The sequence below is a fragment of the Rattus norvegicus genome, chromosome 15 (assembly GCF_036323735.1).
Source record: "Rattus norvegicus strain BN/NHsdMcwi chromosome 15, GRCr8, whole genome shotgun sequence".
Lineage (NCBI taxonomy): Eukaryota > Metazoa > Chordata > Mammalia > Rodentia > Muridae > Rattus > Rattus norvegicus.
The window spans coordinates 17976684-17991956 of NC_086033.1; the positions used below are offsets into that span (position 1 = coordinate 17976684).

Consider the following 15273-nt stretch of genomic DNA (forward strand, 5'->3'; position numbering starts at 1 on the left):
TTAGAAGAAAATGACAGTATCTACCGCTTAGATACTCTGCAAACATTAGCTCAACCATGATATATCCTTATTTATTCCTGAAGATTTAATCATTGGCTCCCAGTACTGATTAAATTGTAGAAACAGTGATAGTTATTCAATGTCTTATATTCCGAATAATCTGGAGACATTCTTAGCAAGGATTGTCTTTTGGATTATTTGGTGTTAAAATAAATCCTTGTGAGAAATTAATTTTTATATTTTGAGATGACCAAAAAATACCAAACATACGGACATACCTGGAATTCAAAACAACTTATTAAATAAATAAACTAGGGACCATGAATTTATTGTTACTTTACCAAAAGGTCAAAAATTATAGTTGTAACATTAAATTAGTTCGAGGCTCAGAGGTTTGAATAAGCAATTTTCCTGATCAGGTATCCGGTCCAAATTAACATGGGGTTAAGGAACCTCAGCATAGGAAATCAACCTGAAAACAAGCAAAGAAAAGTAGAAGAGAATGCAATATTCTCTACTGATAGCTTTGCAATACATGCAAGTCACGAGAAGGAAAGTTCCCAGATGAGGAAGTGAGCACAGTGCAGGACAGAGAGTCTGACAGAGTCTCGGGGATCCCACTGTCTTGCCTTAATAACGGGCATATGTTTTGCTTACAGAAACATTATCTGAGATGTAGTTCATCCCTGTACTCAGTCTTCAGAACGCTAAATGGAAATGTTTAAATATGAAAATAATGAATGAATGAAAGAAAGAAAAAAGAAAAGAAGAAACTGTTTACTATATTGCTCATATTCATAAGGTCTTTCTTCTTCATGAATTTTCTGATGTTTTCTAAGACCTGAGCAACAAACAGTAAAGGGTTTGTTACTGTCAATACACTGAAAACTGTGTCTACAGTTTGAATTCTACAATGTCTTTTAAAGATCTCTAATATATAATTTGTTTCCCAGCACACTCATGGAACTACATGACATATTTTTATACCCAGTTCTCCAAACCCCGGAGACAGTATTTTGCCAACAGTGAAGCCAGGCCAGGGATGGTGCTAGTTTTCTCACTTACAAGAAATAAAATGATAACATTTCTAAAAACAAAATAAACAAGCAAACAAACAAACTAACAAAAACAAATTTAAACTCCTAATATACAGGAAATCCGGGGCTCAAGGCACAGTACTGAAAAAAGAAAGGAAAATAATTTTCTAGTGTGATGTTTCCTTCTTGCAACCCCAGCATTATAATATGCATTTATTTTCACAGATTCCAGTGATAAAAGACATAAAAGATTTGCAAAAAATGTCTCCAATCCTAGTCCCAACTCCAGTGACAAAGCCATTTTTAATAAGATTATTTGTACTGGCCAACAAAGTGCCAAGATAGAAAACCCAAGGATGTAACAGACAAGATAATTAGCATCTCTAGAACTATAAATATTCTCACTGAAGCTATGAAATAAATGTGCTTAAATTGCCAAAGATAAGAAGGTCATAAAAGTCCTAGAAAGGGATTAGAACATTATTTTTAAAAGACCATGAGGATTTGTAAGAGAACCAGGTATAATATTGACAATAGAATATGTAGTCAAGCACTGTGAATTCTATCAGCTGGTTGAACAAAACATATCAGATACATTTCCACAAAAAGCAGTTAGCTGGATTTGATGAAACTACCCACAATGCAGCACAAAGGGACAACTCTAAAGCAGTTAGGAGAGACTGACAAGCATAGGTCTACACTTAATTAATGCTCTAGAAGGGGATTCCAGGGAAGGGCAGTTTTCAACTACAAAGCTAATAATAATATTCTAGAGTGAACACACACATTTAATGTGTGAATATATGATCAGATCAATTCAACCTGGATAATTTTTTGCTTGGTTGACTTTTTGAAAAATTATTGTAAGAAAACCTTTTCCACCCTTGGCTGAGTATCTAGGATAAAGCCCAAGTTTGCATCTGTAACAGTGACCATCTTTCTTCATAGCAGCTTAAACTTAAAGGGCAGGACCCCAAGAGAAATAGAATCAACTGTGATTAATCTGTAGGCACAAAAAAAAACATATTCAAGAAGGCACAACATTAATGTTAACACCAACTTGTTTTTAAAGTGCTGTTCAAGGAAGCATCTCATAAAACGCAAACCTGTATATAAAAATCAGAGGGGCTACTTTCCCAATGGCTTAACAACTAAGAATTATATTATTAGCATGCCTATAGTTGTGCTAAGCATGCTATAATCCTGTCTCCATTTAATCTTTATCTTCTTTTAAGAAGGGTGTATTTAAATATCTATGTCAAATATTGTTGATTAAATGAAGACTTAGAAAATGAGAGTATTTTGCCCAGGGTCTAAGTGAATATTGGAATGGGAATGTAAGTCAGATATTTGTGGTCATTTAAATGACTTCAACATTCCAAAGAAAGTAGATTAAGACATTGCTAGCATGTACAATACATGATATAATTCTGGAACAATCCATGTTACCTGTGAACATGGCCACTCTGAATCAAGCAGGGCATCTAGTGAAGGCTGGCCTTGCTGATGGTCAGTGACCTGGATTTGGGGGTCCGAGTAGATTTCTGAGAGCTAAAGACAGAGCCTTTGAAAGGAGAGAACAAAGGAGCTCCTGAGGCAGGACAATTGCTTGGCTGTGCAAACATATTAGCAAGCCTATTTCGAAGGTTCGTAAATATTGTTCAGCTATGAAAGGGAAAGACAAGTTGTTTATTCTGTGCAGGAAATCCGTTACATTCATTTTTTAAAAATGTCAGGCATATGTAAGATGTGCTTGTTTTTCTAGCAATATGCTTTTCACAGACAACAAGGAATTAAAAATAAATTTCTAATGGTGCCACAAGTGAATGAATCAGAAACAGAGTCAAGAAAATTAATGACACTGAGGCTTAGCAAATCTTAACTCACCGCTCCCCCAGAAGAGTCCCAAAGTTTAATACAAGCCAAAGAGGGCTTCTCAGTACTGGCAGTGCCGGGCACTTTCCCCCCAATAGTCTCTCTCCAAATATACAATAAGGACCATTTTGAAGTTAGTGCTTTTAGCAAGCCTCCTATTTTTCACTGTAAAAAAACCCAATTTATTCTTTGTTCAAAGTGAAAGCAGAATCGTAGCTATCTCTGAGAGAACTGATGAAAACATTGGCAAAAACTTTCAGATAAAAAAGATCAAATTGTTTTCCAAGAATGAATATATATATATATATATATATATATATATATGTATATGTTTCCATTTTATTTTCTCTAACAGATGCTTTGAGAAAACTGAGTGGGGGTAGGGTGAGAAGAGGTCCTCTCACTTTTTTTTTTCTTAGAGTGGGTAAACCTTTTTAAAAAGCAATTCAGCGTTTTAATCATCATACTGGGTTGTCTGAAGCAAAGTGTTTAACTTTCAGTTTGATTTTTCATTTCCTCCGTCATTCCATATAGTTCTGGTTCCTGTGCTGACAGAAACATATTTCTGGCCCTCCAAAAACCCTCAGGCATTCAAGGCCACATTCTGGCTTGCCCTTTGGGGGTAACATAATCAATGTTTTTAAAGCTCTCTCCTTTTGTGAGGGGCACCCACATGCTTGGGTGAGGATTATATTTTAAACTCCAGTGAAAGTAATTGAATTAGTTTGCCCTTACATTTCTGGTCAATACCTCTGTCTGTGGATTTGGGCTTCCCACTGGAGACTTTCCTAATGTGGCTTCAAGTGTACTCAGAAGGAAGGACAATAAATTACCAGTTTGGAGGAAAATGGGAGCAGACAAAAAATTTAAATGCCACTCTTAAGGTTTCTCTTCAACTTAAATTTCTAAAGAAATGTCAAGGGCTCTGCACCCACTCCCAGTTATCACATGCCACTATTTCTCAGTTCACCATGACCTCTGCTTTCATTCCAAAGGAAGTTTTTAGTATACAGTGCTTAGAATTTTGATTTTTCATTACCAGCAAATGATTATAGCAGGAAGCTGTAGTCTAATGAGGAAGGAGGCAAGAGATTTCCTCTGGTGCCCAGGGCATTTAAATTGCCCTTTTATGAAGTCACTTGATCTGGCAAAGGCAGATGTAAAACAGCTCAGCTCTTCATGGATGAGGCAACCAGCCCATTACCTCCTAAAAAGCCACCAGGATTTGATCAGACCACATGGCAAACCATGGCACATGTGAGACAACAATCAATCAAACATTACCACCCTCTAGTCTCTTCTCCAGTGACTGGAGACTGGACCTCCAGTGCTTTTCTGCTGTGTTCTCTGCACTTCTGTCCAGTAGGATTAAGGAAGCTTGCTCATTCCTCTCTGAAGGGTTCTCCTCCCCACTAGTTTTTTCTTTACCTTAAAAGGTGCCTATAGGTTTATAGTGGGGAAGGTCTACAATGGAGAGTGAGTGACTGGCCCAGTACCCCTACTCTGCCATCAGCTAAGTGTGTTTTCCTTGGCCAAATCATGTGCCTTTGTCTCAGCTCCAGGATCTTAAACCCAGAGTGAGTAGCTTGTGTTTGTTAAGAAGATATCAATTATGACTCAAGAACCCTCATCAAAGCCACAATAAGGCCTTAAGACCATGGCACTTGTTTTGTTTAAATGTTCACTGAGTCGTATGTGTAACTAGTTCCCCAAAATAGATGAAAGCAACAGCACGGAATAAAAGACAACTTTACCTAAAATCTCTGTAAAATTGATAGCATTTTCCACTATGTTGTCAACAGATACACCACATAAAATGGTATCCTTTGTCTTAGTTAGGATGCTTCTATTGCTGTAACAAAACAGCATGACCAAAAGTCAAGAGGAGGAGGGAAGGGTGTTTTCAGATTACATCTCCACCTCACTGAGGGAAGGCAGGTCTGGAACTCAAGCACGAGAGGATCCTGGAAAGACAAGCTGATGGACAGGCCATGGAGGACTGCTGCTTGCTAGCTTGTTTTGAAGGGCTTACTCAGTCTGCTTTTGTATAGAACCCAGGATCAGTAGCCCAGGGAAGGCCCAACCTACCATGGGCTGGGCACTCCCCCATTGTTCACTAATTGAGAAAATGCCCTTTAGTTGGAACTCATGGAGGCACCTTTTCCAAGGAGGCTTCCTCTCTGATGATTCTAATTTGTGTCAAGATGACACCTAAAACCAGTCAGTTCATTCTTTATCACCTCACGTCTCAAAATTTTCATCTGCTAAAAGAATAAACAAAAATACAAAGACTGTATTATGAGACTTGTGGGGAAAGCAGTTAAGACCAAGTAAGAAAGAGCCTGGCACAGGCCCCGAATGGCCCTGAAGTCAGGGTTCCACAAGCCAAATAGGGGTGTAAGACATACCTGGCAGTAGACAGAGGAGTATGTTACTTGGCCCGGGCACATTCTCTGCTTTCTCCCTTGGATAAGGAGGCTGAAGACTTCTTCAGACACTCTTGAATTAAACACTCAGGTAGTTTGAAGGCATAGTTTGAGAGTTGTAGCAATGACGTTATAAAAGTCCTAGCATTTCCTTAACTCCACAAGGACTATAGTTTCCTCTCCACCATCCTGTGGGTACGTTGTTTTCAGGCAGCTTCCATATTATTGGCTTCATAAAGTGAAATTTTATCTCTCAGGCTACATCTCTTTTAAAAAGAAGCTGTGTGACAATGACATGGGAGTGTTGTGTTCTATTATTAGTGAGGGCTCTACATTTTAAATTGTTTTCTATATTTTGGTTTGGGTTTTTTTTGTTTTGTTTTGTTTTTGTCTGTTTGTTTGTTTGTTTTTGTTTGTTTTTTGCACATACACGTAGGCAAGGTTGCCATGGTACCTGTGTGGAGGCCAGAGGACAATTTGCTTGCAGAAATTTGTTCTCTTCTTCTACGATCTGGGTCCTAGGAATCGAACTGAGGGCACCCAGCTTAGCAGCAAGTGCCTATTCTTGCCAAACTACTTCAGTTGCTCTAAACTTTCCAGCTTTTCAAAGGTTGGAAATCACAGGGGCAAATAGGATGTTTCTTCAAGTTCTACAGTATGACTTTAAAGTTAGGTATAGACTTTATCCAAACAATGATTCCCAAGAGATCAGAGAACTGATGTGTCTTTTTGGTGAGGAAGCTGTGCCTCTTTACTTTGTTGTCACTAATCTTCATAATTAGGGTCACACATAGTGAGCATGCAAGGCTAGGACAGGCAGAGTAGGAATAGGCAGAGGGACTTTGTCATGGAAGTCAAGGCCCACCAGCTTTTCATCATGGCTACATGAATTGATTATCAATCCCTTTATATTGCTTCTGAGATTCATTATTCCCTTCCCATCCAAGCTCAAGCCCTATGCTATCACTATTCATCTTTCCAAGCCATTTTACAGTTTGCACACACACAAAAAAATCCATTTTAGTTCCAAGTGCTTAATGTCAATTTCCTTGAGATCATCCCAGCAGTGGGATATATACCGCAGTCCACACCACAAGTACATGAGTTCTGTCCCACCTCATCCATGTATCTTGGTCCCTCTTTCTCCTTGGCATGTTGTATTTTGCCACGCAGGACACACCAAGATCTTTCCTAACTCTGCATATATTTTTGTAGAACTTCTCTCTGCCTGTAGTCACCTCTCCATCCACAGTTCTAGTCCACCTTCTTAGATATCCCTTCCCACCTCTTATAGAACTCAACTGTCTTACTACTTACTCTGTGACTCCTTCAAAACAGTGATTACCACTATAACCACTGATTATTTCCTCCACACAGAATCGCTTCTGCACATTAGAAGCACAGGACATGCCAAGGCTTTTATCACAGTGTTATCTTCATAACCCAGCAACGGTCTAACATCTAGAATGCTCTCAAGAAATACCTCCTCTCGGCTCAATAGATCTAATAGTATACTCTTTATTTCCATGGAGGAACAAACTTTATTGTAGGTTTTCACACACCATCTTTCCCACTAAAGAGGCTCTAAATGCCACATCACTTATACACTGACCAAAGGCTATCTCAATGATCACAAGAAGGTCTGTGGAGTAGTGGCACTGTGGTCATGACTCCTCCTGGAAGAAGTGATCTAATGACTTACTTGATTGACTCCTACTTCTAACACAGTAAGGAATAACATGGCTCTTCCTTGAGTTTGTATGTGGTTATTCTCCAGCATGAAATAATTTTATGTGAAGTCTCCATGGAGCTTGGCTTACCTGGTGAGAAATTGTGATTGACACAGACAGTGAGCCTCCCACTGAGACATTTGAAAAACAGGAGGCACTCCATTCAACAGAGTTCTTTTTACTGCAGCTACAAAAGTCTTGTGGGAAATGCTAATCTTTTATTACTAGACTATTGTTTAATATTTATCCAGTACCAAAAGCTATGCTGAGGGTACACACTGAAGCTCATGTTGGGCTGCCTTTGGGGACATCCCATTTAATTAGACAGATGGGGAAAAAGTCTCCAAGTGTGGTTTCCAATCATATTTATGAATAATAAGCTGGATGTCTGCTTCTGGCAGGATGTCCTGCTGACAAGAAGAGGCAACGTATGTGCTACACGTCAAGTCCCTGGCAGTGTGGCCCAAGCCCCACTCACAGTCTGCTTGTAGCTCACCATCTCTTGTATACATGCAGTTTAGCGTTTAAGATTTCTGCTCCTGCTGAGATCTTCTTGCCCTGCCACTTTCCTTCTGATTTGATTTGATTTTTTTGCTCACTTCCCTTACAGTGGGGTGTAGTGATCACTGACCCTGTCTGAATATCAACTGGTCAACCTTGGAGGAACTGTGATCTCTTCTTTGTCAAGAGAGAGAAATGTCCTTAGAACCACAGGAATCAGAGGCCACTTTGCAGTATGGTGGGCTCCATGCACCATTTCGTCATCCTTGGAAGCTTCTAAGCATCTGTGTCTTTTCTCCAAAGAACCTCTTCAGTGCATCTACAGTAAGCTATGGACCTTTTCCATTTTAAGAGCTTGCTGTAACCAAATGCATATACTGTAAAGTTCATACACCTCATGCACACACACACACACACACACACACACACACACACAAACACAAACACATGCAAACACACCAGAAACACACATACATATAGATACACACACATACAAACACATGCACAAACATCAAACACACCACACACACACACACACACACACACACACACACACACACACACACACAAAACCTTACTGATACATGGAGAATTACATATCCTATCATCACAACCTGACTTTGGGATTAAAAAATCCTACATGTCCCTTTCAGTCAGTCCTCATACCCACTGTTGACGTAGTTAAGATTAGGCTGCTGACCCTTGTTGAGCCCCTGGTCCTGAATCCCCCTATTGATGGATCTGTCTTTTGGAGTGTTCTACACAGAGGGAATCCCATCACACATTGCTGTGTAGCTTACTTCACAAGTGACTTTGAGATTTATACCCGTCATTATAGATCAATACTCTGCTGGCTTTTGTCACACCACCTCATACTGCATGGGCTGGTTCACACTCCTTTCACAGAAAAAATGCCAATCGCATCAAAGTTCTCACTAAGAACTGTTTTGTGTCTTATTTACTTGTAGGAATCTCAGCTACTTTGTGTACGTGGTTGGGCGCACGTGTATACAGATTTGCATGTGGAGGCCAGAGGTCAATATCTTGTTCTGCTTTTTAAAATTTTGGGACAAGGTCTCGCACTTGGTCTGGAAGTTACCAACTAGGCTAGAGTGGCTGGCAAAGGAAACAGTGTTATCCCAGCACTCCTCTGGGAGATCCTTGACTCTTAAAGGTTCTATACAACCCTCCCCACCCCACGCAAAGAACCCTGCTGGCTGGGGAATAAACATCCAAAGGATGACCTTTTGGGGACATTTCAAATCCAGACCATAACGCCGGGTTATTTTTAATCTAAATCGGAAATATTTATAGGGAAAAATGGATTGATGAGGTTGGAGGATAAGGCTGAGCCTTTAGGATCTGCTTGCCTCCGCCTCCCCAGCACTGGGGTGACAAACCTGGCATTTCTTCTGCTCTGGCTTCATCGGTTGTCTGGTGTTTGCTGATACATAACAGCGTTTTCCTGGGAGGGATTATGCTAACCCAGACAGGAATGATCACTGTCAATAATGTCAGTCTCCATAAATGACTCTCTTTAGCCACAAATGACAGTGACTCTGGCATCAATAAGGTGTTAGAGTTTGCAATGACAGCATAAAAGATGGTACTTTCTCCGTCTGCAGGCATGTAAAATATGGACGGTGGTGTGGTGGGTTATTTGTGATTACAAGGCCATGGGCTATCCTGTTCTGGAGAAGGAGGTTGGGTGCTAGGCTATCTCCATGGACTGTTTCCTGCCTTAACGGAGGAGACTACTTTCAGACCTCTTCCTAATTCTCTACTCTTCTCTGCCCTTTGCCTATATCTCCTACCAGAATCTTTCTTCCCGTCTGACTCCCATCTCATGAGGCTAGAGATGATCCTTACTGTGTTCTCAGCCTCATCAATTCATTTTCCCCTATAAATATTTCCAATTTAGCGTAAAAGAACATACCCTGCGTTATGGTGTGAACTTGATATATCCCCCAGAGGTCATGATTCTTTCTTTATTCCTCAGCTGGCAGGGTTGTTTTGGAGGGATGGAGCCTTGGAGCGTCAGGCGCTGCACTGAGGGATTCTGGGATAGTCCCCATGGTTCTAGTCACTATTTTCGCATACACTGTGGTGTGAGGCGCCCCTACCACATATCCCTACTCAGCTGTTCTGTCCTTCTTGTCCTGACACACAGAAGCACTCATAACCCACGATCATCTGATAATCCTCCCTCCTTTTCCTCTGTCAGCTCTTTTGGACTATGGTAATGCAGAAATGATGAATGTACTCCTTAAACAGGCTCTTGTCTGGATAAAACATCCCACTTTTCTTCTTCTTTCATGTAAGTGATGACTATGTAAATATTTGGGAGATAATGCCATTCACTCTGAACAAGAGAGTCCCACTATTTCTCCACAGTGCATATGCATACTTACGTGGTAGGGCAGCACTAGACAACACAGCATGTACGTGCAGGCTCTTTTCTGATCCAGCACGTCTGCTGACCCTGATCCTAAGGACAACTATTTGGGTTCTAATTCTAATTATCTCTTATTATTTACATGGATTAGTGAGCGCAGTTCACTGGACTCCAGGCAATTCTGCCCCACACTATACTTGACCTGCAAATCCTGAATCTTTTGAAACTGCCATTCTTTTACCACATTAGAGGAGGGTTGTTGCGGTTGGTCTGATGCTACTATGTATTCAAATGCTAAATTCTGGAGCCTAAGACCTGGCTGCCCCAAGAGAAGTGAATTCTCGGGTACACCAGCTTTTGTTGTGTAAACCTTGCGCCCCAGGTTAACTGGTCAATAAAAGGCTCCAGCCTGTGATTAGATTGTAGTCAGAGGAAGACAGGACTTTCTGGGAGGGAGAAAGAAACTCTGGGAAGAAGGTCTTTTTGCCAGGAGACTTGAGGGGAGACAGATGTGACTATAAGCCTGAAAGGTTCAGCTAGCCATGTGGCTGGATAGGACTAGGTGATCGGGTTAGCTTATATGAACTAATTGAGAGTTTGCCCAGCTCAGACCTAAGCCTTGAAATCCTAAAAGGCCTCTGTGAGTTTATTTGGAGTACTAGCTTGTTAAGAAATAACTGTTACCTTATTAATCTCCAGCTTTAGTTTGTACAGAAAATTAATTATTGTTTTACAGTGGGGAAGCTGAGATTTATGCTAAGCAACCTTGGTAAGGTTCCACAGTTAGTAGATGGTGGAGATAGGGTTTGAGATGAAGTTCCTTCTGATTCTAAAGGCACAACTGTTCCTGTAACTGCTTCTCAGGTAATCATTTATGTCATTTCTGTCATGTACATCGAGATTCAAACTCCATTCCTGAAAGCCAGCAGGCCTTCCAGCCATGCAGCCAGATTGGTCACATCACTCAAATCAATCAACTAACCTTTCAAAATATACCTGATTGTCAGGAAAATGGGTGTGTCCTGAGGGATAGGAGAGGCTCACAGGTCAGTGTTTTACTGCCTTCACACCCCAGTCCTCTGTATATGCTGATTCTTAAAGCAAGCTGCCACAGACACTGAGGTTTCTGACGTCAGCTGTGGGCCTCACTTTAAGGAAGACAAAAAGAACCACCAGTGAGTCCTGGGTACCTGTCTTAGTTAGGGTTTTACTGCTGTGAAAAGACATTATAACCAAGGCAAGTCTTATAAGGACAACACTTAATTGGGTCTGGCTTACAGGTTCAGAGGTTCAGTCCATTATCATCAAGGCAGGAGCGTGGCAGCATCCAGGCAGGCATGGTGCAGGAGGAGCTGAGAGTTCTACATCTTCATCTGAAGGCTGCTAGCAGAATACTGGCTTCCAGGAAGCTAGGATGAGGGTCTTAAAGTCCACACCCATAGTGACACGTATACTCCAACAAGGCCACACCTACTCTAACAGGGCCACACCTTCTAATAGTGCCACTCCCTGGGCCGAGCATAAATAAACCATCTCAGTACCTCAGTTGTGTACCTCTTCAGAGCTTCTGTGGATGTCTCCCAAGTGCCCAGCCATTACTGGGCTGGCTCTCCCTGGTCACTCTGATAAGCAGCTTTTGCCCTGCCATGAGGAAAGCAAGGGTGACAGAGAAATCAGGAATGTGGCTTCACTGGAGAAGAGGCCCACAGGCACTGACAGGTGCTGAGGGGAACTGGGAGGGTCTGCCATGCTCAGTGGGAACTTCAGGAATAGCCAATAAAGAAACAGAAGGCAGAGCTACCTGGAGTTCGCCTGTGGCATGCCCATTCCCTCATCGTGCCACCACACCCTGCTCTCCTCTTCCAAGTCCCCAGTGCTATGAGCCCTTCCCAGTCAAGGATCCACAGGAGTTTCTAACCCTTTGTAAGGAAGGAGCTTAATCTCCTTTGCCTTACCTGGGTGCTCTGAGAAGCCACTCACATCTTTTGTGTCTGTTCCAGATAGGAGGCAGGGAACCCACTGGCTTGTCCTGTGGTAATAATGAACTCCTTCACAGAGCCTTGCATGTCTGAGAGTAGCTGTTCCTACAGCAGCTGCTATTTGCTATCTGGCTTCCTACTTCTTCTTCCACGGTTAAAGACCTCAGGTGACTGCTAATAATTGTCACATTTAATGGGTTGAACCAGGCTCACTGAGTCCCATAAACACTCTTTGTCATATGTTGTCACCACCACTCATGGACACCCTGAACACTTGACGTATCTACAAAATTCAACATCCTGCCCCTCCTCCTGCTTTCAGGTTTTTTTCATTTCTTTAAAAAAAAATGCCCTGTGAGTGCCCTGTGGGACTTAGCTTGCTGGGTTTCTGTCACCGTGGACTTCTGTCCCCTCCAGGTGTCTAGGGACTGTCTGAATGGTGTCAGGCTTCTGATGCTAACCATCACGATTATGGATGTGACCTCAAGCCCAGATCTCCTGCTACCCTGAATTAGCCTGAACAGGCACCAAGCAGCTGGCCCTGTGGGAATGTCACAGGCTGGCTTTTCCTGTTTCTGCCCATGGCCTTTGTAGTCTGAGTTCAGGAGTGCAGCTTCCTGTGGTTTGTGAGAAGTTCTACATGGGGGTTGGGGTGGGGGCAACCTTTTTGCCAGCTGTCTCATCCTTTAAGACACTCTCAGGGTCCTTCTACCATCCCTACTCTAAGGCTGCTGCAGAGTGTCACTGGGACTGACTTTTGAAAGGTTTGTACCTAACTTGCTTGACCTTCCTCTAAAGCAGCCTTCCTGCCTCTGACACTAAAGGTGAACCCTATTTTAATCACCTTCCCAGCTGGGAGGACACCCCTTACTTCAGGAGCTTCTTGCTTTTAACGGCTTGTTTAATATCCCTAGAATAAGATGTTGACCTCCAGAGAAGATACAGTGTTGAAAACGGCATCAGGAACTAAAAATAAACATAGTGCAGGAAGCGCCACGCATGCTGAACAGATTACTTCAACACCCTTCAGACCCGATTCATGAAAACCCAGTCCTTTCCTATGAGGAGACAATAAACCATTTACATAGAGACCTCAGCTATGAATGAAGGCTAGGAACCATAGAAACTGCCCATCAACTGGACCACAGAAGGCAGAAAAAAATCTGTGCTTTCTAGAAAGATCCTGATTCTGTAAGTGGAGTCCTTAAAACATATGTATGACAAGGAACAAGTCGTCTTATTCTCAAAATACATAGTAGCATGTAACATTAAAAAATCATATATACGTGTGTGTGTGTGTGTGTGTGTGTGTGTGTGTGTGTGTGTGTGTTACCTAACAGCATAAGTTCCCAGTGGCCAAATTCTAACCAGCATCTGGGAAGGCAATGGTTAGTCTCTAACCTGCCAGGAAAATGGACTGAATGTCCCACCTGTATCTGATTTCACACTTTCATTGCAATTTCCACCATGAAAATGAACTAATTCTGAGGCAGTTTCCATTGTGATTAAATATTTTTTTTCCTGTGATGCTGTCAAGATTGTAAAACACCTATTAGGGCAGTTAATTATAATAGCATGAACCGCTTTAACCTTCACAATTATCTGTGTTTGCAGAGGCTGACCCCTTTCCTAGTTATCGCTTACAGGGTTAGCAATGCTTAGGGCAGGGCAGAGGATGGACGGAGCAGTAAATCAAACCAGAGAGCACTGAAGAGGTCAGAACTGAGTGATCAGAATGTCACGGAAAGGCATGACTGCTGGGAACTCTTCTGGGTTTAGTGACCAGTCATGCAGCCACTACACAGTTCTCCTCAGAGTGAGCTCAGGCCTGGAGAGAAGCTGTAGGGCTACAGCGGTACTAGATAACCCACCAAAGCCTATCCAGGAAGATCAATGATTAGGTGTCCCTTCTCACTGCATTTGCCACTTTCTCCATGGCAGGTATCCTGGGGTTACAACAGCAGTGTCTTAGGTACAGTTTCCATTGCTGTGAGAAGACACCATGACGAGGCAACTCTTATAACGGAAAACATTTAGGTTGGCATACAGTTTTAGAGATTCAGTCTATTGTCATTATGATAGGAAGCAGGGCAGCTGGCAGGCAGACATGGTGCTGGTGGAGCTCAGAGTTTTACATCTTGATCTGAAGGAGGCCAAAAGGAGACTCTTTCTTCTGTCTTGAGTGGAGCTTGAGTGCTAGGAACCCTCAAAGCCTGCCTACATGGTGACCCACTTCCTCCAACAAGGTCACACCTATTACAACAAGGCCACACCTCCTAATCATACCACTCCCCATACCCAAGCATATTCAAACCACCACAAGCAGTGACAATATCAGATATCAGGTTCTCTGTAGGTCCTATTAAGACAGCATATAACTCAGTTTCCCCTAGTCTCTTCTTGACATGACTCTAGTCTTTTATATAAGGAGTGCTGAAGTTCAAAAAGGTTTAAAAAATGTTTCCTGTCATACCTACTAGCTGTAGCATAGTATTCTACACAAGAGACCTGATTCCGCATGATCTCCCAATCAACACTGTGTGGAGTATTATGGGCAGTTTACTTAGCAACTAAATGGACCTTTGTGTATTTTTTTTCTCCCCACCCCCAACCCCTTTGTGTATTTTTACTTCCTTCTGCAGAAACAAACTAAAGTTGTCCCTGCTCATAATAAGCAGCTTAGAGATGCCTTCCTGCTCTTCCTTGTAAGAAGACCGTCATAAAATAAAACCATGCACTCTGTGACAGTTACCAGAAAAGGGCGGATGTTCCTCTGAAGGGGTCGGTTAAAAACACTGGCTGGGGGCTGGAGAGATGGCTCAGTGGTTGAGAGCACTGACTGCTCTTCCAGAGGTCCTGAGTTCGATTCCCAGCAACCACATGGTGGCTCACAACCATCTGTAATGAGATCTGATGCCCTCTTCTGGTGTGTCTGAAGGCAGCTACAGTGGACTTATATATAATAAATAAATAAATGTTTTAAAAAAAAAAAACACTGGCTGGTTCTCAAATAGGCAGGTTTCTTCATTTTCTGTATAATGGCATATAATCTTCTGCAGAAGTTGTGGGCAGGGAAGAGGCAAGGTGAGGGTGGATTGAAGGACATGGGGGTTCATGAGGCCGTAAGAAAGATTTTTCTAGTCATGCTAATGAAGGGCAATTGTGATGACACAGTAACTGTGTACCAAGTACCTTGAAATGCACTATCATCTATGTATGTATGTATGTATGTATGTATGTATGTATGTATGTATCCTTCTATCTATCTATCTGCATTTAACTACCTATTTATATATGCATATATGTGTGTGAAGTGTATACATATTTTCA

The 15273-nt window shown here is 41.9% G+C and overlaps 1 long non-coding RNA gene across 3 annotated transcripts in view; it reads right to left on the reverse strand.

The window, feature by feature from the left end:
• The window catches only part of LOC134482085 (uncharacterized), a 73447-nt gene extending 61894 nt beyond the window's left edge, over nt 1-11553 (reverse strand). For 2 of the 3 annotated variants that reach the window (XR_010058102.1, XR_010058101.1), the window contains exon 1: nt 11243-11553. This is a non-coding gene — a long non-coding RNA (uncharacterized LOC134482085). Of the gene's footprint in view, nt 1-2486; nt 2602-11242 lie in introns of all 3 variants that reach the window. The other variant, XR_010058103.1, reaches the window with a different exon arrangement.
• Between the last annotated feature and the right edge of the window lie 3720 nt (nt 11554-15273).